The following is a 26,188-nucleotide window of genomic DNA, read 5'->3' on the forward strand; positions in this document are numbered from 1 at the left end:
TGGCCCCTAGATAACTACACAGCATTTAGAGAATTGATGGTGCTCAGTGGGGCAGCCATTTTGCTCTGAAGGTCAGTATGAATTCTGTAGTTACCAGGAGCCACTACAGATTGCACATATTGTATCTGACTGTTGCTCACCTTGTTGGCATGGAGCACCAGCCAGGCCTGCAGCTCCTCCAAGCCTGCTACCCTCCTTCACTTACTCTGAGTCCAATGCCGGGTGTGTGTGTGGCTCCACGGCAAAGGGCAGCAGCTCCTTCTATTTCACCAGGATCACCAAGGCTGGAGGCAGTGAGGGACTAACTTATGTTCTGGTTTGTCCTTGTTCTGCCCCACTTCATGTCTGGCTCGTGTTCTTGACTGTCAGACCTACTAACCTACAAGACTTCAGGCCCGGATGCAGAGGCAATAAGCTTCCACTTCTTCGACAGCATCTACAACCATGTAAAATCAAATCCCTATCATAAATCCCCAATTCCATATCACTCATAGTGTTTCTGTTTCTCTGCTGGAACACTAACTGATACAATATGTTTGAATGTTAAACAACCAATAGAGGTTAGTGGTAGTCTCTGGGTAGGGAAGGAGGAGAACGGAGTGACTGTAATTCAGTGAGGTCTTCAATGTTATTTATGTAATAAATTATAAATTTCTTCATAACTTATTTGTTATAGTAAATTGCAAAATTTTGTATGTTATACTAAATTATAAAATTGTATATAATAGATAATAAAACTGTAAATTTATTAAGTTGGTGTCTGAGTACACAATGATTGAATGAACAAATGTGTGATGTTGGGCATGTTACTCAACGTCTCCTCCTGTTTATTTTACTTATCTGTAAAACAATAGAATTAAATTATATTTATGTACCTTCCACGTACTGAGCTCCACCAGTACAATCTGTCGATTTATAACATATTAGGAAACAAAATACCTGTCTCCAAATATTTGAAGGCTATCACGGAAGATGGTGATCGGCTCCAACCTATGTTGTTTTTGAGAGCAGTGGGTTATATTCAATATGAGAAATAATTTCCCATCAAAAAGAACTGCCCACCAAAGGAAGAAGATGACTTTAGAATTAATGTGTTCTCTTTGCCTGGAACACGCCAGGCAAAAGACAGACGATTATTTATCATGGGAAATACCTAAGAACTTACCATCTTGAGAGAATGATCAAGCTGAATGGCCTGTAACATCTCCTTGAACTTGAATTGGCTACAATTTTTGTATAAATATTTTCCATGTAAACTATTAGCTTAGATGGTTACAAAAGAATAGTCCAGGTCCAATTTTTTTTTCAATTATAACAGATATAGCATTACAGTTTATAACAGTTGATCAGGGCATAGGCAATTTCTTGCTTGTTAGTTTGAACATGTAGCCAGGAATAAATAGCACACAGTATGTGTAATGCAATCTTAAAAGTGTTTTATTGGAACAGTGCTTAGACCTCTTACAAGGAAACGAAAAAATAAGAAATGTAAATGAACGTGATGTCAGACTGATGAAGCAAGTCTCTAGAGATCCTTGGAAGTTAGAATGGATTTTAAAATTCATTATGATTGAATTATAAAGTAAATGAAAACCAGCAGGGTTAAACATGAGGTTGACAAGAGCAGGAAAACAAAGTTCTCTGGATACCCACGACAGGGAGCAAGGAAGTTCAGGTTCACCTCTAGGGCAATGAGGAATTTTCTTCCAGGTTCTTCTCTTTCCATGTTTACTCTGTATCAGGCACTGTGCTGGTCACTTGAAATACAAAGGCCAAGAAAACACAGTATTAACTATTTAGAAGCTCATGCTTTTGAGGTAGGGGCAGACATATACAACTGAAGGCACATAATAATAATAATAATAATAGCATAATAATAACCAAAACTAATTAAGCACTAACCGTGAGCCTATACTGTTCTAAGTACCTTGCATATATAAACTCATTTCATTCTCATGCCAACCCCATGAGATAAACATTGTTATAACACTTGTTTAATAGATACTAGAAGTGAGGCACAGGGGCTGGCCCCGTGGCCAAGTGGTTAAGTTCGCGCGATCCGCTGCAGGTGGCCTGGTGTTTCGTTGGTTCAAATCCTGGGCGCGGACATGGCACTGCTCATCAAGCCACGCTGAGGCAGCGTCCCACATGCCACAACTAGAAGGACCCACAGCGAAGAATATACAACTATGTTCTGGGGGACTTTGGGGAGAAAAAGGAAAAAAATAAAATCTAAAAAAAAAACAAACAAACAAAAAAAAGAAGTGAGGCACAGATGGGTTAAGTAGCTTACTCAAGCTGCGCAGCTTACAAGTGGCAGAGCCTGCATTCAGACCTAAGCAGCTCTAGATCCAGGCTCTGTGCTCCTGGCAATAACCTTATTGCCTTTCTCAACATAATGATGTTTCCGAGATAAGAAGTCTGCAGATGCTACTTTAAAGATCTTTACAGCTATTCTGATTGTTAGCAATCTGTTGCTTAATGGCTCTAAATATAGAAATTTCCAGTACACGATAGAAAGAAGACAGGGACATGCCATACAATTTAGCACAGATTAAGGCATAGACATGTACGTATCTGATAGTTCAGGCCCCAAGAAACTTATCAATGGCAAAATTCAGGCCCATAACCCACTTCAATTTTATGTTGCAAATATTTATTGAATACCAAAATTATGCCAAGCATTGCTTGGGGGAGGGGGTAGGGATAAAAAAAAGAAAACCTTCTTGAACTTAAGAAGCTTAAAGGTTAATAGGTAATATGAACCAAGTACACAAATAATCATAGCACAGAGCAAGTTGTGCTAAGTGCCATAAAAAGGAGACGAAATGAGAAGTTGAGAGGGAAGAAATGTGCATTCAGCAGAAAGCTCAGGAAAGTCTTCCTGAAAGAGGTGATATCTGGAAGTCTCTTGAGTGCTAGGGAGGATCTTGATGAGTAAGAATGAATAGAGGGTTAAAGGCTTTCTGACAAAAGAAACAGTGGAGGAAAAAATAGACTTGAAACCCAACACATATTCTTAGTAATGACTTAATCATGCTGGTCAGAGGAAGTTGAAGATATGGTTGAAAAAGTGGGTTGGGCCACTGTGGAATGACTGCCAGGGAGATATAACTCAGAAATTTCATTGTAAAAGTTTCATTTACTGGGGCCAGTTCATAATTATGCCTATACTAGCCTATCATTTTTCTGCCATTTGTATTTAATTTCTTTCTTCCTTCCTTCCTTCCTTTCTTCCTTCTGTCCTTCCTTCCTTCCTTCCTTCGTCTTTCTTCCTTTCTCTTTCTTTCTTTTCTTTGTCTTCCTTCCTTTCTTTGGAGAGCCTAGAGTGCCTAGCTAACAAGGCCACTAAATCTCTCAATTGAAATCTTGTACAATTAAAATGTTTCTCTATTTTTTATGTAGAACATATATTTAAAAATCTCTCTTTTTAAAGATAATAACAAAACTTTAAAAATGTACTCATGCATGATGAGTAAGATATTAAAATATGTACATAATTGAAAATAGATTGTCATCTTAGAATTCGATTATTCATTTAATAAATCCTTACTAGGGACAATGACACACTCACTGTATAAGACGTTCTGAGAATTCTGAGGTATTAAATCAAAATTCATGCCTTCCAGGTACTCACAAAGTGTGGGGTAAATAGACAGGAATGAGTTATTAAAATACTAAAAGGTATAAAAGAGAATTGTAAGGGTTGTGAGGACGGTGGAGAAAAGGGCTAGGCTACTTGTGAATTCAAGGAAATTTGCTAGGTGGACAAAGGGAGATGGGCTCCCTTGCAAAGGGAACATGTGCAAAAACACAGGAAGGAAGGCCTGGCTTATCTGAGGAATAATAAGAGGTAACTGGGTATAGGGTGTAGAGAGTGAAGTGGCAATGAATATGACTGAGGGGAAAATGGGGCCAGGCTGTAAAGGACCTGGGATGGCAGGAGAAGGATATTGAGCTTTGAAAGCCGCTAGAAGAAAGGATTGACTAACTTAATTCAGATTTTAAGTAGATAACTGTGCTGGTAATATGGAGGTTAACTTGAACTGGGAAAAAGTGCTAGCAGTAGAAAGCCAAATTAGAAGGTTATCACAATAGTCCAGACTGTAGACGACAATGTCTAGAATTTTGAAGTGCAAATCAATAAACATTTATTTAAAAATAGTACATGTTCAGTAGAATGCTAAAGAGTCAACATTAACAAAAATATGAGTACTTCTCTCAAAATGGATGGTAAGCTTTGAACTAAGCTGTGGCTAGTGGAGAATCAAAGTGAGCATTCTGGGATGGGACAGCAGAGAAGATTAAGGCTTCTAAACTGGGAGAATGACTATCTACGGTTACCACTTACCAAGAGAGGGAAAACACAAAAAGGTATGGTTTGGGAGTAAGTTGATAGATTTAGCTCTGTATTTGTGCCTGCCAAATTTTTCACACACAATTGAAAAATACTTTTGAAATTAATTAAGTGATATTTTGAAAAATACTTTGAAATTAATTGAGTGACATAGCTGTTCACTAGAGCAGACAATCCCCCAGGAGTATTCAAAGACCGCTATCACCTTAAATTATTGTGTGACCTTTGGGATAAGACATTTCGCTGATAGCAGCTCAAGATTTCATCTTATTACAAAATTTCTCAATCAGATGTCAACTTGTCGCACCTTTTTCACACTTTACATTAAAGGTTACACTTATGTAGGTTTCTTTTGCTCTGAGAATTCAAGGTTCTTCAGTGACTTTTCTGGTCTTCCCTTGCCCTACAATGTAGGGGTTGTTGTAATAAGGTAAGCAAGAGATGAGGATAATCAAAACTAAGTAGTAGGGCTGTAGATATAAAGAAAAAGATAGAGTGAAGCAATGTAAAAGGTAGATTCAACTGGCCTCGAGAACCAGTGAAAAATATTGAGAGATGTGGAGGAAGCAGTCTAGGATTCTTTCAAGATTTCTAACTTAGATGAGCGTGTTGATGGCAGAATCATTCATCCAAATAAGGATTAATGTAGAGCAATTTCGAGTGGAAGAAAAATAACGAGTTTTAGTTGAGGTCGCGTTGACCCTGAGATATTTATGGGACAACATGGTATCTAAGAAACAGAAATATAAACAACAGAGACATAAAGTGAGAAATATAAATTGGGACAATTTAGTGGGTACCTGAAATTACTGGGTTGGATCAAATCCACTAACTGACAGTGAGATGTCTGAGATACCAACCCTGAAGAATAGAATAATTGACAAAATTGCTGCAAAAAGAGATCCCCGAGAAGATTAAGAAGTGCATAGAGATGAAGGGGAAAACATAAAAATAAGGAAGCCAAGGGAGGAGAAGAGTTTCAAGAAGGAAAGAAAAGCAAACACTGCCTGATACTTTGAAGCGTCCATCAAGAATGACCAGGAAAGATTTGCTGGTTTTTAGCAGTTCCAGGTTTTCCAATGGCTTCCCCAAGAACAGCTGCAGAGGAGCAGTGAAGTGAGGCTGCAGTGGGTCCAGGAGAAAACCGCAGGTGATAAATTTAACCTCAGATAGAGATGATTCTTTCAAGAATCTTGGTTAAGAAAGAAGGTAAGGGGGCTGGCCCCATGGCCAAGTGGTCAAGTCCGCGCGCTCTGCTTCAGCGGCCCAGGCTGTCACCAGTTCGGATTCTGGGCACAGATCTAGCATTGCTCATCAGGCCATGCTGAGGCAGTGTCCCACATAGCAGAGCCAGAAGGACCTACAATTAGAATATACAACTATGTACTGGGGGGCTTAAGGGAGAAGGAAAACAAAGAGGGGAAGATTGGCAACAGACATTAGCTCAGGGCCAATCTTTAAAAAAAAAGAAAAAAAGAAAGAAAGAAGGTAAGGAGGGGCCCAGCCTGGTGCCATAGTGGTTAAATTCACATTCTCTGCTTTGGCGGCCTGAGTTCACAGGTTTGGATCCCAGGTGCAGACCCACACACTGCCCATCAAGCCATGCTGTGGCAGTGTCCCACATATAAAATACAGGAAGACGGGCACAGATGTTAGCTCAAGGCCACTCTTCTTCAAGCAAAAAAGGGGAAGATTGGCAACAGATGTTAGCTCAGGGCCAATCTTCCTCACCAAAAAAAAAAAAAAAAAAAGGGTAAGGAGAGAACTGGAATAGCTCAAGTGGCACACAGGATTCAGTTTACAGGGAGTAACAGAGGCACTGCTTGGAAGTCAAATGCTTTTGTCCCTTTTTCCCTTTAGGCCCTGCATGTAAAGTGCTTCTAAAATAAAGATTTTTGTAAAATTTACGTGAGACCCAACTATCATCATTTCAATGTAAATTAATAAGAAAATATCTTCTCACTAATTTCCACATGACAGAATTTACTGGAATCCTAAAATTAAGTTTACTTTGTATTTAGCCAATATATTTTGAATTTATTATTTACATGAAATTTTCATTCAGAGTATTGTTAAATATCCAGAAACATAATAATAACAACCCAACCTAACATTTTTTGGGCACTTAAAATATGCCAGGCACTGTTTTAAGTGCATTTATTTTATTTATCTTTACCTCCCCACACAAGAATCCATGAAGCAAGTCCTTTTTTTATCTCCATTTCATAGAAACACACAGAGAGGGTACCTTACCAGCATCCGGTAATAAGTGGCAGATCTGGGTTCAAACCCAGGCAGCACCAGAGTCCATACTTCTAACCATCATGCCATCTTGCCTCCTAGTCACAAATTGCAACTATCATTACACAAAAAGAGACACCTCAGACAATACTGTCTTGTTCTTCAACTTCTTTCTTCACTAACTTTCAGGAACTTTTTTTCTCCCCCCTGAATTGAACTTGAACAATAGAAAAGGCTGGCTGAGTCATTTGTGTAATTACACCAGTATTTAGACAAATTCAAACTTGGGTATGTTTATCCCTCTGTTGAAGAGGGTTCCTTAGCTACTCAGGCTCACGCTCCAACTGGGAACTGACGAAGGATCCAGCTGGCATGAAAAGGTCATGGCCAGCGGGCCACTGGGCAGGGTATATAATTGGGAGATTTTAAAATGGTTTCTGATTGTCAAAGTTAGAACTGAGATCCAGGGGAAAAGCAAATTTATTTCACATGAAAACCTTTCAAGACATTTATACAAAAATCATTGTGAAGAACCAAACTCTTCCTCTCAGACTCAAGATCCAAACCTTGAGAATGCTTCAATAATAAAAATAAAACAAAGGGGGAGCTACTTCTCTCTCAGCTCATATTAAATGGATGGGTCACAGTTTGCAGCACGACTGCACACATCTTTTTTCAATTTCCTATTATGAGCTACACAGTTAGCCACACAAAATAATATCAAGTTAAAAAATAAACGACAATGCACGAAGCCAACGTTCTCCAGTGGAGCTGGAACAATATACAGATAAATTGATGTATAGACATTACAGGAAGGAAGCAGACTCAATGGCTTTCTAAACTCCCTATAGTTTTAAATCCATAGTGTGCTGAGAAATATGGGTATTCCTCTAATCACTCACAGATATACTACTTCAAGCAATTCATAAACCTGACATCAAATTAGCATTGGACAAGATCTAATCTGAATACACATTAGCTCCTCCTCACTGAGTGTTTAGAAGTTAGTAAATAAAGAAAAATATTTAATATTTTCACTTCAAAGAACAATATATCTGCTTGGCACACCTTCACACTAAACCTTTCTGAAGACAAATTTAAATGTACTAATTGGAAAAAGGGAGATAATACTTGCTGTGAGCCTTTGGGTATCTTAATGTACACTAGGAGTCTTGTTTATGCGATCTCAGTATTCCTCACTACATCTCTGTCTAGAAGGTTCTATCATCACTCCCAATTTGGGAAAACAAAAACCAAAAACTGAGGCTCAGAGTTAAATAACTAGTCCAAGTTCACTGAGCTAGCAAGTAGCAGAGCTGAGACGGGAACCCAGTTCTGTCTGCTTCCAAAATTCCTTCCACTTCAAATGTTCCCTCTGTGAGTAATAAAAACCATGGTTTCTCAAAATTTGGATATAATGGAAATGTAGAAATTAAATAATAAATATTAAATAGCAAAAGGATGAACTCAGCTTTATAATAAGTGGATAATAATAGGAGATTTCTGTAATGTTCTTCCTTTACATTAAAATGTAAGACAAGTCATATAAAAACTAATCTGTATTAAAGATATCATTTACTCACTGACAGTCCATGAGAATCACAGTGTAATTATTAGAAGAGTCACTAATTTTTCAAAAGACCATACTGTCCTAGAGTTTGATTTAGACTGGGAAAAAATGAATATATGCACTGCTTAATGGCATAGACTCCATTGATTATTCACTAATGGGGTTTCTACATAAGATTATTGAAAGAATAATTTTATTTCAGTCAATATATATTCAACATCAGGTGGACAAGCACATTCTCAATGAAAATTGTGTATAGTTAAGATTGTATACTGCAAGTAACAAAACTCCAACTTAAACTAGTTTAGACAATAAACGAAATGTGTTAGCTCACATGATGAGATCAGAAATATAACTAGTTTCTGGGAAGATTGGACCCAAGGGCTCAAAAACCAGCACCCAGAACGTCATTCTTAAGCCTCTCTCTGCTCTGTTTTCTTTTTCTTTTTCTTTTTTTTTTTTTGAGGAAGATTAGCCCTGAGCTAACATCCACCACCAATCCTCCTCTTTTTGCTGAGAAAGATTGGCCCTGAGGTAACATCTAACACACATGCCCATCTTCCTGTATTTTACCTGACACGCCTGCCACAGCATGGCTTGATAAGCAGTGCCATAGGTGAGCACCCAGGATCCCAACCGGCAAACCCCAGGCCAGGCCGCCAAAGAGGAACACGCAAACCTAACCGCTGCACCACTGGGCCAGCCCCTCATGGTTCTGTTTCTGCTTGACCTTCAGGCTCCCTGTGAAGGCTCTCTCGGCTCTCCTTGTAGCAACAATGGCTCACATAGATACAGACCTCTCAAGCTCACCACATATTATTGTGGAGAAAAAGGATGGTCTCATCTCATAGTTTTCGCAGTAAAGAAACAAAACCCCCCAATTATTGCACATTTCATTGGCTCTGGTTGATGGGGGGATGCCATACAAGGATTGACGTAAGCCTGCAGGACTGCTACCCTGTAACCGGGAGAAGACATCCCATTCAAGACACTTGGAAGCAGAATTGGAAAGGGCTAGGTTCTCAAAGGAGAACTCAGGATACGATGAAGATGGGGAAAGGATGTTTGGCGTCGTCCGAATTACAAATGTCCAGTACAAATTAAAACAGTTCTAAACAAGACAATGACATGAACACAAGTAATCTCCCAGGCTGAAAAAGCTCCCATGACAAGAATAAAATTAATAATTATATTAGGCAACAGGTATTGATTAATGATTAAGTCGAAAGCTGAGCCCTTTCATGTTTTACTCAATTGAAACCTCACAACTACCTGAGAGGTAGGTGTTATTATTATACCCGTATTTTACAGAGGAGGAAATTGAGACCCAGAATATTGAGGTAATTTTTCCACTATCAAAAAAGATGAAAGCCTGCATTGTCTCTGTAAACTATGGAAGGCTGCCATCTAGAGGACAGAAACTTTGAAGGAAAATTGGAGACACAACACAGATAAGGCTAGATTCATTCAACAAATATTTATTGAGCACTTACTACGTGTACATATTGGGTTGGGCACTGGGGGCACTGCGCTGGGTGCTGAGCTGAAGAAAAGCCAACTTGTGACTCCAGCCCTCACGCTATGTCCCCAATCCAGCTTTCTCACAGTGCCACAAACCTACCAAACCTCTCCTGCCTCTGGGCCTTTATACATCTCATTCTTTCTCCTTCTTCTCTACCCATAAATCTCCTCTCTTCACTTATCTCCTCATCCTTAATATGCATCATAGTCATCATCTAATACCAAACTCTTTCCGCCTTTGTCCATTTGCAGACTAGTACCACCATAAGTTCAAGGTTGTTAATCCCAGCTGGGCTCTCAATTCTACCTAGGATTATACTAAAGCTCTCTACTCAGTTTTTCTCTTTCTGAAACTGCAAGTGCAAACTTTCACCAGTCTCCTCAAATCTTTGACTCTACCACATTCTCTTATTCTCAGAAATCTACTGCATCTACTTCTCATAAGAAAATAAATATCATTAGACAGGAACTTTCTCATGTATATTCCAAATGCTAACCCTAGCTCCATCCAGTGTGGTGGGTTCTCAGAATCTTATTTTCACCATAAAACTTCCCACTGAATCCACTTGAAAAGACTCAAATTGGATCAACCTGGCTCACGATCTTGAGAAATTAGAACTGAAACTAAAAATTAAAAATTCAGTGTTGCATGCTTTCCTTTGAATGGAGAAGAAGCAAAAATGTGGGCGATGTACTCTGGCCATCTTCCACCCTACGTACATGGAACAGATTAAGCCAGTATGCATAGCCAGAGAAGAAGGCAGTGAAATTTAGAAACAGAGATGAAAGATAAAAACAAGTTATTGCATGAGTTTCCTAAGACTTCCCACGTCTTGGTGCCAGGCATTTTCAAAGTCTCAGCTATATGCTTTCACTTCCTTGGATGCATCCCTGTAATCTTATAATTAGGCTTATTCTACTAGTTTTGGTTGCTCTCTGTCACTTTTACTAAAAATTGTAAATACAAAGCACTTACGCTGTAATTGTTTCTGAAATTTTTCCTCTTTTCCCCAGCTCCCCTGCTAGATTCTGGTCTAAGCCATCATCATCTCTTAGCTGGAAAACTGCAAGAGCCTTCTAACTGGTCTCCCCACACAGCCTCTTATTCCATCCAGTCAGCTTTCAAGTCAGGTTATTTGTAGGTCATTCAATTCCACTACTTCAAAGCTTTTAATGGCTTCCCTTTGTTAAGAAGCAAAAGCTTAACATGGACTGCACAGACCTACATTATCTAGCTCCTAACTACATGGGCAGTCTCATTTTATAATAATCTCCCCATTGCTCATTGTCCTTCAGTAGACCCTAGTACTCACCAAGTCTAGCCTGCTTGGAGCCTTGATTCATTCTGTCCCCTCTGCCTGATATACTCTTCCACTCTTTCAACTGGCTGAGTCTACTTAGCCTTCAGATTTTGCATTAAATGACATTTACAATTATAATAGTGTCCCTTTACTTTTTAAGATCTGCCTCTCCCTAGTTAGACTGTAAGATTAATAGGTTAGTGGCCATGTTTTCATCATCATTATATTCACAGTGTCTGGCACACAGTAGAAAATCAATGAGTATTTGTTAAATAAAGTTATGAGTGAAGTATAGATCCAGAATATGCTACCTACATACATGGGAACCCCCAAAGGAGACAATATTGCAGAAACAATTAAATGAATAAAATAGTAAAAGAAAACTTTTCAGAGATGAAGTAGGTCTTCACAGACAGAAATGTTGTTTAAAAGGACAAGGCACAGAGACCACTAGTTTGATGTTGCGTCCAGGCAGAGAGAAGATAGAAAACATTTACCTTCCAATGAAGAAAAATATGACTTGTTTCAATAGTATCTTCTCTAAAAGACAAAAGGTAATGAATTAACATCCATAAATATCTAATAGACAATAATCTGCAGATGACTATGTAATGGATTATTTGGTGTAGTGGTTATGAGTGTAGGCTTTGAAACAAAACTCCCCTGGTTCAAATCCTAATTCCACTTACCAGTTGTTTCACCTTTGACAAGTCACTTAAGCTCTCTGCACTTCAGTTATACCATCTTCAAAATGAGGATAATGATAAGAGCTATTTCACAGAAGAATTAAATGAATCAATATATGGTTAGTGCTTGCAACAGCTGTATCTAAATATATTATCATCTAAAGTGAAAATTCTGTTACCCAAGAATTCTGTGTCCAGCCAAGTTGCTCTCCCACTGCAAAGGACTTCTTCACGTGCAAAGCTTCCTCAGCAAGTATACAACTCACCTATCCCTCCTGAAAACTAAGAAATGAATCAGAGTGAAGAATGCAAACAGAAGGAAGTCGAGGCCTAAAGGAATTGGAAGTCATCATTGACACCATCAAAAATAACAGTGTGTAAATACTTATTTTAAATATGATTATAGCTTAATGCAAATGTTAAAGTTTACTTTTATGATAAAATATATATATTAGAAAAATTTAAATAGACAAAGCTTAAGACTAGTAAAAAGATATATTCTCAATCTCGTTAAGGAAAAACAAATAATATTCATTCTTTAGCTAAATAATATAAAATAGACATTTTCACTTAAAGATAATGACTAATAAAATAAAAATGGGTTATTTATGCTCTAAATCACTTGGAGAAAAGGGTAACATTAAAAACAAAAGCAAAATCCTCATTTAGAGAAAATAAAAACAAGGAAAAGAAGAAGAAACCAAGATATCATAAATATTAGCATAAAACAAGATGAGAGGCAAGAAAAATCTTGTCAGTTTTGACAATAAACATACATGTATGAATCTCAACTATCAAAATATTGAGTCTATGAATGAGTCAATGAGAATAATTGTAATATCATTACTGCATGCTGTTTGAAATATAGCAACATACACATGTAAAACAAAACACAGGAAGTTTACAAATCAATGAATCATTAAGGATAAATCAGGAAAACAAAGAAAAAGTATAAAGTTGGAGTTGAAACATTTATAACAGACAAAATAGAATCCAAGGGAAAATTATTTAAGCATACAATAGGAAGTACTTTATATAGAAAAAAACTTGTAATTTATTGTGAAGAAAAGAATTCATGTACTCTATACCTTTAATATGTTTAAAAAATGGTCATAAAAACACAAAGAATACAAGTACAGTCATGCATCACTAAACAACAGGGACATAGTCTGAGAAATGCGTCATTAGGCAATTTCATCATTGTGCAAATATTATAGAATGTACTTACACAAACCTAGACGGTATAGCCTACTCCACACCTAGGTTATATGGTACTAATCTTATGGAACCACGGTCATATACACAGCTCGTCATTGACGAAAACATCGTTATGCAGCATGTGAATGTAAATTAATTTCATGAAAAATATCGGCATAACCCTTTGTCAGAAATAAATTAAATATGTGAAAAATTGTTGATCTAGAAGAGTGTAATAATATAAGTAATAATGTTAGGTAAATACATATACATATATACAATATTATAACCATAGAAAGTAAACTTTTTCAAATTTCTATGAAATATTTACAAAAATTATGACTTCTTTAAACTCTAGAGAAACAAACGATCCCTTTGAAAAATAAACTCTTCCAATACAAGCAAAAAGAGGAGAACTTTCTAATTCATTTTAGTAAACTAGCATCAAATCCTAACAACACTTAAAAGAAAAAAACTATAAACTCATTTCATTTATGAATATGAACACACAAATCCTAAATAAAAATTAATAAATTAACTTACCTATATACACTATATCCAACTCAGCTTTTTCTGAAAACACAGGATGATTTAATATTAAGAAATCTATCCATATTATATACAATATAAACAGTTCAATGAAAAAAGTCTACATAACCTCTACATAGCTACATAACAGAATGCTAAGAATTTATTCAGTAAAATTCACTAAATATTATTGATTTTAAAAGTTTTCTTCAAGCAAATAGTTAACAAGACACATTGGTAAAATGCTAGAGGAATCATCATGAAAGTCAGGAAGAAGACAAATACATCTGCCACTATCACAATAATTAACATTATTTTGGAAGTTTGGAGCAATGCAATAAAACAAGAAAGAGAAATGAGAAATAAAATGTCTAAAAAATATCAGATACAAGTTATTAATATTTGTAGCTCTTACGATTGACTAAAACTGCAAAATAATTAAATGTATGAAAGAAATTAGAACTGATGATAAATTTCAGTAAAATAATCATATGTCAAATATATAACAAATAATGTTTTAAAAAATATTGTTAAAACAACAGAATACTTTAGAACAAAGTTACCATGCAAAAAGCAGTGTTTATATGAGGAAAATGTTAACCTTACAAAGGGACTTAAAAAAAAGGAAATTAAATAATATTGTGTTCTTGGGTGGAGAAAAAAAACAACTACAACAATAAAAGTGGTTAACATTTTTACAAGTGCTTCCCATAGGTCAGACTCTCCTAGACACTTATAAGTATTACCTCATTTAATCCTCATAAAAATCCCTTGAGGCAATTCAATAATTACTTCCATATTGGAAATGAGTAAGCATTTTTTTCAAGTGCACACAAAACATTCACCAAGATAGACCATATTTTGAGCCATTAAACAAACCTCACCAACTTTGAAATAATTGAAATTATACAAACTATATTCTGTGACCATAACAGAATTAAACTACAAATAAATAACAGCTATCTGGAACATCCTCAAACATTTCAAAATTAAACAGCATACTTCTAAATAACTCATAGGTCAAAGCAGGAATCACAAGAGAAATTAGAAGACATTTCGAATTGAATAAAAATGAAAACACAACCTATCAAAGTTTGTGGGATTCAGCTAAATGAGCGCTTAGAGGAAAATACATAGCATTAAATGCTTATATTAGAAAACAAGAAAGGTCTCAAATAAAAAAATTTAAGCTTCCTTAAGAAACTAGAAGTCGAAGATCAAATTAAACCCAAAGCAGGCAGACGGAAAGAATAATAAAGAACAGAAATGAATGAAATTTAAAACAGAAAAAAAGAATACAGAAAATAATGAATCCAAAAGCTAGTTCTTTGAAAACACTAATCAAATCAATAAACTTCTAAACAGAATGATCAATAAATGGAGAAGAAACAAACTACCTATATCAGAAATGAAAAAGGAGGCATTACTACAGATCCTAGGGTTGTTAAAAGGATAGTAAGAGAATATTATGAACAACATTATGCCCACAAATTCAACAACTTATATGAAATGAACAAATTCCTTGAAAGACAGAAACTACCAACGCTCACTGAAAAAATAAATAACCTAAATATTCCTACATCTAATAAAAAACATTAAATTTGTAGTTTAAAATCTTCCCACAAAGAAAACTCCAAGACCAGGTGGCTTCACTGGTGAATTCTACCAAACACTTAGGAAGAAATAATAATACTATACTTTTCCAGAAAATAGAGTAGGAGAGAATACTTTGCAACTCATTTTCTGAAGTCAGCATTATCCTGATCCCAAGAGGATAAAAAGAATTAAACTAGACATAAGAAAAATACAGACCAATACTTCTCATGAATATACTTATGAAAATCCTCAACAGAAACTGATAAATTGAATCCAGCAAAGTGTAATAAATCATGACCAGATGGCGTTTATCTCCAAATGCAAGGCTGATTCAACATTTGAAAATCAATCAATATAACTCACCATATCAACAGATTAAAGAAGAAAAATTACAGGATCATTTCGATAAATGCAGAAAAAAAAATAGCCAATATGGAGAAAGCCTATCAGCCTATCTCTCCCACTGACTGCAACTAAAACTTTGGTACAGAATACAAAAAGCAGCCACATTAGTTAAGATTCCAAAAAGTAAACCATTTATATGATATTCAGGAAAAGACAAAATTATAGGAACATAAAACAGACCAGAAGTTGAGAGATCATACGTTGGTTTTCAGAGGCTGCGAGTGGAAGAAGAGGCTGACTATAAAGGAGCATGAAAGAATTTTTGAGTGTGATGGAACTACTCTATATCTTGATTATAGCAACGATCACAGAACTTTTGTCAAAAGGTGTGGAATTGCACACTAAAAAGAGCAACTTTTACTGTATATATTGTACCTCAATAAATCTGTCTTTTAAAGATTCTGTAAAAATTTGGTATGTGAAATCAGAGTATTGTCTTTCTAGAAAGTAGAACAAAAATACTGAAATGAAAAATAGACTGGAAAGTACTCTAAACAATTGATCACTAGTCTAGGAGAAGATGAAGGAAAGAAAATCACCAAATAATACACGAAAATATCCCTAAATTGACAGTAAACTAAATGCCCGAAGTACAACAAGCGGAACAAGGTAGTTAGGTAGATAGATAGATAGATAGACAGATAGATAGATAGATAGACAGACAGACAGACAGACAGACAGACAGACCAAGCAACCCATGACTTCAGGAAGTTTTAGCAACCTAAGGTTTAAGACAAATTTCTAAAAACTTTCAGAAAGGAAAGATAACACATCACATACAAAAAGTTAGGAATCAAAATGTCACTGAATTTCTCAGGAGCAACACTGGAACCTGGAAGACAATAGAGAAATGGCTTCAAAATGCAGAGGTGGTATAGTGGTGAGCATAGGTGCCTTCCCAAATGCAGAGGGCAAATAATTTCCAATATAGCCTCATATGCACAGCTAAATTACCAATGAAGAATAAGAGTAAATTATGGACATTTTAAGATATGCATGGTCTCAAAAAGTTTAGTTTGTATGCATCCTTTATAAGACATGTACTGTAGGAGATAGTCTAGAAAAGGCAAAACTATAGGGAGTAAACTAAGAAAAAGTAATACCTGGGATTTGCAAAACAGAAGGTCCAACGCAGCGATGTAACTAAGGGAAGTCCCGGATGGAGAGAGGTCTCAGTACAACAATTAATAAGCAGACTTGGAAATACCACTCCAATTTGGAATAAGAGGTTGCAGAGCCCCAGGTAAGACATAACCAAGAGGAAAGAAGGAAACTGGTAGTTTATCTGAAGTTCTTGGCAGTTGTTTTTTGAGAAATGTTACAATTTGGTCATTAAACTTGAAGCTTAATTACTAGTGAGTACAAAGAAAAATAAATTAAAAAGATGAAGCGGTTAGTACCTCCAGGAAAAACAGAGTTTTATAAGAAAGGAAATGTAGTTATAGTACATTGTCAACTGTAACTCATATTAACATAGTCAAATAATGTAAACAGTATTTATTTAAACAAGAATTGTGATGGAAATTGGAAAAATGGGAAAAGAGGAAGTCTGTGGGGGAGAGGAAAGCATGGGAGTACGTGTAGTTGTGATGTAATAAAACTAAACCCTTATCTTCCAAAGAAGAAAGTCAATGGATAGTATGCAAATTTTAAAAAGCAAAAAGTAGCAATATAAGCTACATATGAGAGTATGATATTGAAAGACACATGGGCAAATACTTACAGATAAATACAGCTAAAAAATTTTTAAATGTTTGAGTATAAGGAATGAAAATTAACATTGAGGAAGTATAAGGCAGAAGACTATTTTTCCTTACAATTACATAGCACCTGTTGACATTTTTAGATTGAGCACAATTTTATTTCATAAAAATGAACTTTAAAAAGCCATAAAATTTTCAGTTGAAAGTTTTTTTGTTTTTGTTTTTGTTTTTTTGCTTGAGGAAGATTAGCCCTGAGCTAACATCTGTGCCAATTTCCTCTACTTTATATGTGGCTCACCACCTCACTATGGCTGATAAATGGTGTAGATCCGCACCTGGGATCTGAACCTGCGAACCCAAGCTGCCCAAGCGGAGGGTGCAGAACTTAACCACTAGGCTACAGGGCCAGCCCAGAAAGATTTACATTCTAAAAAAATAATTAAAATAACTACTAGAATTAAAAAACACAAAGGGAACATCAATGAATTTTTTAAATTCTGTACATCAAAAATCACATCATGAAATTTAAAGGTAAATGACAAATCAGAAAATTATTCATAGTATATAGACAATAGGTATTGGTCTATTCAATATTGAACCTTCCTATCTATTTTGGAAGAAAGTTCCCATTTTGCGTAGTATGGAAGGGATAGCAGAAGATGAAAGGGGCAATCTCTTAACAGTTAGAGCTAAAAGAATCTCACCTCTTTCAGCTGCAAGACTGAGATAACCAAAACAAAACCCAATCTTTTCTCAGTGAAGGAACATCAGTGGAGCCAATATCAGAACCTCAGCTGTATTTTGGAGATAAGAAAAGTGCTGGATGCTGCTGAGTGGAATTGGAAACGAAAAGCCTCGGGAGCTTAGGGGCTACAAACCTCTCTGAGAACACCAACTCCCCCTTCCTTGTCGAATAAGAACGTTTCCTCTCTCACTGAAAAGCAGGCTTCCTCTCCTATCTGAGAGTCTAACCTGCCCAGGTGTCCAGTTCTCTTCCCGCCTTAATCCCCCATTTCTCAGAGTCAGATCCGAGCATATTTGGGATGAGAAGCCAAATCCAGAAGAAGGAGGCATAGATTTACAATTAGTAAAATAATTATCGAACTTTGGGCAAAAATATAGAACCATATTTATGAGAATGGATGCAGATGGTATCCAATTAAGGAGCAAGGAGGCATCATTTTACATCAGACTGAATTTACATTTATGGTTAAATTTACCTGAGATTCTGAATTCCGTGTTCCAGCTTAGGCAGCTGGGAGTGAGTAATGAATATCTGGACTCAGGGCTGCACTGTACCAAACCAGTTGAAATTTCTTGGTACAACAAAAAGGAAAAAATTCTAAGATGGAGAAAATATGAATGCAGGAATGAATTTATTCTACGTTAGCACTCACTGACCCCTAACCAAGGAGACATTCCTCTATCACTAAGAAGTTAAAAACATTAATTAAGGGTGTCATGACAAGCGTTTTTTAAAGGAAAAAGACTAGAACATCAAATATCTAAACACAAGGCATGTAGTAAAGACATGTTTGTTTTGTGAAACTTTTCTTCCAATTATACAGTTATGTGTGTGTGATATGTATTTATATAAATGTAGGGGCTGATATGTGTATGTATGTGAACATGCATTTACACATATTTGTTCATGATGTAAAATCTCAATATTTCTTACTGAGTGTCTTGTCAAAAATATTTGAGAGCCCCTGTTCTGTTGGTCTATAGATGACCTGGTACACACAGGTAGCACCAGCAAGAAGGGATTCTTCTGAAAGTGCACCTCCACATTGGAGAGACCGCAAAGACAATGGAAAAGAGAAGTTTGATTAGTGACATTTTATTGTCCATTTAACCTGGGGGAAAGATGACTTGAAGGAAGGAACTATATCAATTCATGATTAGTGACACGAGGATGAGAAAATGGCCAGGACTGGGTAACAAGAAAAAAGTGGATCCCAGTATTGGCCGGAGTTATTGATCCCAGTCAATGAGAAGGAAAGAGGTCTTCTACTGGGGAAAGAAGGGGAGAGCATGCGGAAAGGGAAGAATGTGAATGACCCCTCCTCATATGACCATTCAGCAGTAAAACCTAATGAAAGAGAACCAGGTAGGCTCTCTAACAAATCACCTCAACAACTGAAGGTACTGGCTTTCTGGAAATTGTCCAACATTTATCCCACTATCCTACACTGCTAGTAGAAGAGTAAATTGATACAAACTCCTAGAAACCAAAGTGATCATTTGTCTCCAAACTCATAAATTACTGAAACCTTTACTTTGATAATTCTATTTCTACTAATGTCAAAGAAAGAATCAAAGCTATTTACAGGAAGTAGTAAAAAAGAAAAAACCAGCCCTGACTACTGATATCTGTTGCTACTAGCTAAGCTGTGAATTTCCTCTGCTGTGAATTTCACAGAATATCAGCATCCACTGGGGACTCTCCATAACAAGACCACTTTATAATGATGTGTGACAGAAATAAAAATGAAGACACTGTGCAACCACAAAAATGACCGAGTTCCCCTGACCCAGCTAACATGAGCAACTATCATTTCTTCTCCAAAAGCAATTCTATCTGTGCTTTGTTCATCCCACCTTGCAATAAAGATTATTAAGATAACCAATCATGGAATTGCCTCTGCTTCCTGTCAGCACCAGATCCAGAACAGAATCCAACTTCCTTGAATTGTCCTGTCAGCTAACCCAAGCCCAAATCTTATAATAAGCCTCTCCTAATTTCTTCTTTCTGAGATGCCCCGTGGTTCTCCATGATGTGTTACATGCACTATTCAAGATGCAGAAAAGTTAATCCATCAAAATGAATGCCTCAGGGTGTTAGGGCTTAATTCTCTCACGGAATCCTGTTGAGAAGGGCTTCAGGGCTTTCCAAGTATCAGCATATTATCCTAACAACAATCCTAGAAAGAAAGAACAATTATTATCATTCCTAGCCTACAGACAGAGAAAGAAACTGAGGCACAGACTGGTCAGGTAAAGAGTCTAAGATCGAAGGATTTGAGCCCAGGCCATCTGTTGATAGCGGCATTTCATCACAGAAGTTATTTGGCTTCCACCAAAATACTATCACAAGCCAGTTAGTTATCTAGGGTCAAAACCTGGGATCGTACTTATATCTTCACTACCCTGGCCTTCCACAGTCAGCCAGCGCTCCATCGAAGGCAACTCACCTCTTACCTCCAACCTCCTTTTTCCATTCCCATTGCCACTCTGCTACTTTGAGTCCTCATATCTCTACCTGAACTGCTACAAAAACGTCTTAACTGCAGTACTTACTTCTGTTCACCTCCTCCAATAATCAAGCACAAAATCTTGAAGAATAATGTTCCTAAATATAGCCCTAACCATGCAATTCCTTACTGATATGTAGGTAGCTAGATGATAGACAGATAGATAGATAGATAGATAGATAGATAGATAGATAGAAACAGATGGATAGATGGGTGATAGAGATAAATGATACATCCAAAAAAAAAACGTGACTCTACAGTTTGGCATTGAGACTCTTCCAGGAGTCGGTGGCTGCAGTCTACTTTTCCAACCTCATTTCCCATTACCTTTCTCTGATTCAGGCAAATTGAACCACTCTTCATTTCCCGAACAAATCCTGAATTTTCCCATCCTCACGCCTTTGTTCCACTGCTTCTGTTCAACCCACATCTCCCAGTTTCAAAATCCTATCCATACTTTATCCAATCCAATGTCATTTAGTCTTCAAGGCAACATGGTTTAGTGAAAAGACAAACAATGAACATGAAATTATAGTTTTCCCAACACTCCCTCCCCAGCCTCCACTAAACCCGTGTTCTCACAGCAAAGAAATTAATTTCATCCTCCTTAAGGCTCCTATGTTACTTTGCCTATGTTTATTTACAGGAATTATCACATTCTGCCTTATGTGGTAGTTATTCTTTACTTCCTCTTCCTGTTCGCTTATAAAATTCTTTCCTTTTTTTTTTTTTTATAAAGATTTCATATTTTTCCTTTTCCTCCCCAAAGCCCCCCGGTACATAGTTGCATATTCTTCGTTGTGGGTCCTTCTAGTTGTGGCATGTGGGACGCTGCCTCAGCGTGGTTTGATGAGCAGTGCCATGTCCGCGCCCAGGATTCAAACCAACGAAACACTGGGCCGCCTGCAGCAGAGCGCGCGAACTTAACCGCTCGGCCACGGGGCCAGCCCCTAAAATTCTTGAAAATGCAAAATATCTTATGCATCTTGGACTCAAGCCATGAAGTACATAATAAATATCAAGAAATGAATTGGACATTATGAACATTCACATTGTCAAGCACAACACAGTTCTGTGTCATGTCTCTCCTAAAAGTCTACATTATCTGCTGCTGAGAATTCAGAAATTGGGAGAAAGTCTGTGTAAGGTTTTTAGGCTCTGAGATATCATTTCGGAGTAGAGACTCTCCCAAAGAAGAATCCAATTGTTTTCCTTCTCTAGGAGCAGCCACTGAAGTTATTCAGGACCTTGCCTGTACTCAAGGGACACCACTTCCCTTCTCTTTGTTCACTTGGCCACCAGCATCTATATGTTGGCTCCACTATCATCCAATATGGAGCACTCCTGTGAGGCTATTGCCTAACCTGATGTCCAGTCCATGTGCATGTGCCTTTGTCTCTGACACCAATTCCTGCTCTAAAGGTCATGGAGCAGAACCAGTTTCACTCTACCCAGCTGTTACAAGCCACAGAGAAGTCACACAGAAGAAACTGCCTGGGGCCTCTTTCTCCAGCTAGGCATGGGGATGGGCAGTGCTGATACTTGGGGGCTGGGAACGTGACACGTATATAAGCTTGATAGACTCCATTCCAGTTCAAAATACTTTTTAAAACATTACTGATTCCCAAGAGCCCATTTCCCTATAAGGAGGTCATTTAGCAGTGAGAGAAATTAACTTATTTCTCATATTTCTAGCTAATTTCTAGCTTGAATTTCTTTTTACTTAATCTCTTCAAGTTTTCATTTCTTTAAGAAAGGCACTGAAAAATAAATTTTAAAAATGTGGGCAATAGGAAGATGTTTCTAAAGGGGATAACACTAAACATTACATATTTAATGTTTCACCTCCCATCACCACTTCTTCTCTGCCTCCCACTGTTTCTGGAAAAGCAAGTCAAGAGGTCTGTCAGAAAAGCAAGAGGGTGTGGTTGAAATTAGCCATATAACTGGACACCATGTAGGGCTGGCCTGCGTAATATATAATGGGAATTACCTTGTGTCCTACCAACTCCCCGGGGCCCCAAAAAAGGAACATATGAAGGAAATTCAGAAAAGAGCAACAAAACAATTAAGGAGCTGTGAGGTTGATTTATGAGGCACATTACGGGAACTAAGTACATGTGGCTTGGCTAAACAATGACTGAATGAAGACACAATGAATGTCTATGAGTTTACAGAGAATGTAATCACTGACGAAAGGAGAGGGACTGAGTTATCCTGGAAGTGATAACATCATCGTCACCATGCTTGTATTTTATTTTTAATATGAGGCTCTGTGCCTTATATTTCTCTTGTCTGCTACAGAAGTCAGTGCCAATATATTTTTAAAATATTTTATAATAAAGAAAAAGATAAAACAACAACGAAGGAAATCATTATAAAATTTTACCTTTACAAAATGTAGGAAGTTCTCTAAATGTATTCTGGGTAGGAGTATTGACCAATAAGTAATAAGAATATAAATCAATTAACAGCCTCTCTGAGCTAGACAGGGAGAAATGAGTCTCTGCTGCCACATCTAGGGCAAGGGAAAGGGAGAAGAGGAAGAAATGAAAGGAAAAGTGAATCCACCCAGGGCCCGCCCAGTGGCACAGGGGTTGGGTTCACACACTCCACTTCAGTGGCTCAGACTTTGCGGGTTCAGATCCCAGGCATGGGCCTGCATACCACTCTTCAGGCCATGCTGTGGCGGTGTCCCACATGCAAAGTGGAGGAGGACAGGCATGGATGTTGGTTCAGGGACAATCTTCCTCACACACCCCCCAAAAAAGTGAATCGACCAAAATCCTTGCACCTCTTAACCTAGTGGAGTTGCCATCTTGGATGGAAGCCAAGAACAACAACTTATGAAAAGTCTCTAATACGGAATCCCCTGACTTCCCCAGAGACCTCAATGACACACAGTTTATTTCAAACAGGAGAAGGTCATCAGCCTGTTCATTGTCCTCTAGACTCTTGGTGCCAGGAAAGACTGAGAGAAGGTGCATGTCAGAGGCAGATGGGTGATGGCTAATAGGACCAATCTAGCCTCTACTGCTGCTGAGGAATAAACAGCGTCCAGTTCTTTCTTACCTCATCCTATGCAGAGCAGTGATAAGTGGTAAAACTTAAAGTGAGGTTTGCAGTATCTCAAAAGCGCCAAGAACAACTACCACTTGTCTGTCCCTGAAGTAGGAGCTGGGGGTATTATGGCAAATATGACATGCTCCCTGTCCTCAAGGGCTCCCAGGCAGGAGAGGGAGACAGACATAGACATAGACACATCATTATTATTCAAGGAGTTAGATATAAGAGGAAAGCAAGGGGTGCCAGACCTACCGAGAGGAAATCTATCCCAGCGTGGAAGAATCAACAGAAGATGTCCTGGAGGCGGCAAAGTATGACCTGACATGGTTACCATCAGATGGCTTCACTCTCAATTTCCAATTGTTTCACGTGGAGATCCTTATCCAGGAACTTTTATAGCAGATGATAGGGTGAATGCGCACTGTTAGGCTTGTCAAGCTTGCTTTCTTCTTAAAATAAAACTCTATCTTTCCTAGAGAACTATCTTTCCTCCCCACTCCAACGATGTGGTGTTAGCTAATCCTCATACCTCACCTTTTTTGTCTCCTTCAGTTGGCCCAGGGTGAGCTCATCCACCTTCCTGGAATTTTTCAAATTGAACCTAAGGGAGAGGGACATTCCTTTTGTGGAGATAAGACCATAATGTAAGAGTTTAGGGAAAATTCAAGGATGACACTTCCCTTATATGGAAGAAGCTGGTTCGTGGTGGAACAGACTAAAACCAACACACAGAGGCAATGAAGATAGACAGAGAGATGGTGCTCTGATAGCTCCAGGGCCCTGATCCTAGCTGTCTCTGAGGCATCACCATTTCCATTCTGTTACAATGTCAGTCACCACAGCATCCTTCCAATAAAGTCTTCTCCACGAAACTAGTTCCAGTTTGGTTTTTATCATTTGCAATCAAGAGGCCTGAGTAGCAGCTCACAACAGCAGTGGCTTCTTGACATTTGCATCCTTATCTTGAAGTTACATTTCTCCTCTCATCCGCTCCCTTTCCAAGAAGAGTCAGCCCAACCTCAATACTGCCCATTTCTCCTGGTTCCGTCTCTTGAGACTTGGAAAACTTGGCCAATATTCTTGCCTCCCCATTAGCTGTGCTTCTAGTTGTTCCATATCTACATTTCCCAGAGCCAGCTCCCATCTCAAAATATATTAACATGCAGTCTACCAAGAGCCCTCACCAGAGAATCCAACTGAGTGAGTCAAGAGTGGGGTCCAAGAATCTATATTTTTAAGACATACACCCTGGTTGATTCTGAGGTACAGCCACGTGGAAGCATGACTAGGCCAAATGACCCATGAAGCCCGTCAACTTGGAGAGTATATGAGTATCCCGGACACGGCACAAGTTAACTGTTCAGTCTCTTGTCAAGCCTCGAGTTCTGCTTAGTCTGGTTTATCTCAAAGAAAGCAGAATTATTGGAGACTTGGAAGTACGTCATAGGAGTTCCCAGTGCTCAGAGAACTATGATGGGACTTGAGATGACTTCATCATCAGGGGGGCACGTGTGACAGGGGCAGGTCTGGCCCCTTACACAAGCTGCCTTTGATTCATGCTGGAGATGGAGGATGTAGAGGAAATTTGTTTCTTTTTAGTCTAGAGTTACATCACAAGCCTGTATATTTTTTCTTATAAAGTGTCTTTCCAACGCGGTTATCCTCAAAAGAGCTGGGCATAGTGATCCCAGAGGCAGCAGCAAAGTTGAAGTATAGGGGAGAAATTTCTGTTTAAATCCATCAGGCAACGTCACCTTTGGAGCAGTAAAACTGCTCTCCTTCTCATGAGAGATGACAAGCGCTTCACAGCAAAGCAAAGGCCAGGCGACAGAGGGATTTGATTTGCTCAAGGATCAGCCAAATAAAGCAAATGCTTTCCTCACTCCTTCCCTGATTCACCGAGGTTCCGACGGCGGCCGTGCTGGACCTGCCTTATAACCTCAATGCCCTTGGATTTTGAGAAGTGCTGTTTTACATTAGGCATGATACAACAGGTGTGGGAAGGCCTTTCTCAACCAGGAAGAAAGGTTTCATTTACCTCAGGCTCTTGTATTTTTATTTTATTATGTTTTACTCTTATTTCTACCAAACCTGCAGAACTGGGGGTTTAAGAATCAGCGGAGCCTACAATGATTACTCAAAAGGACTTTCGGTTTGGCCAACAGCAACCCCCATCCTAACATTGCGATTCTTTCCTTTTCTTCTGAGCTTCTTCCCCCCACTGTCTAACTTTCTTCTTTCTGTTTTCCTCCCTTTTTGCCCTTCCCCCTTTCAACACATTCAAAGAGTGCCCTAACCAGTGACAAAATTGCATGTGCTTCCCTTATGACTAAACCATTGGGCCTCTTGCCAACCCCCCACAGATGGCCCCAAACTTCAGGCATCCTTCTAGGACAGCCCTACATTCGCAGCCCTGCTTGGAACGGCCGGGCGAAGTATGGTGGGGAGCGGCGGCGTCTTAGTCCTGGGGGAAAGGGAAGCAGCTTCCAGGAGGAAACGGGCGTTTCCTTCCCACGCGCTCGAGCGAGCCCTGGGTCCCAGCCGCGGGACTCCACCCAGCCCCTCCCTGGGCTCTGGGAAAAGCCAGTCGCCACACACAGGCACACGCAGGCCCCGGGGCCGCGCCCTAAGGAGAGCAGCACCCACGGCCAATTGCCATGACAACCCCGGGGTTCGTTCCATTCCCCACCCACCAGCCCATCCCCCCTCCTCCCTGCGCTGCAGCCAACCGGCTCGTGCGCGTCCCTGGAGCGCGCTATAAAA

The 26,188-nt window shown here is 38.4% G+C and overlaps 1 long non-coding RNA gene across 1 annotated transcript; it reads right to left on the bottom strand.

Annotated features, from left to right (window-relative positions):
* Positions 1-1,414: 1,414 nt before the first annotated feature.
* Positions 1,415-25,849, bottom strand: LOC103547501 (uncharacterized). The gene is made up of 2 exons (XR_543967.2): positions 23,678-25,849; positions 1,415-1,757 (listed from the first exon to the last, which is right to left on the bottom strand). It is a non-coding gene; the product is annotated as an uncharacterized lncRNA (long non-coding RNA).
* Between the last annotated feature and the right edge of the window lie 339 nt (positions 25,850-26,188).

This window comes from Equus przewalskii, chromosome 8 (genome assembly GCF_037783145.1).
Source record: "Equus przewalskii isolate Varuska chromosome 8, EquPr2, whole genome shotgun sequence".
Classification (NCBI taxonomy): Eukaryota; Metazoa; Chordata; class Mammalia; order Perissodactyla; family Equidae; genus Equus; species Equus przewalskii.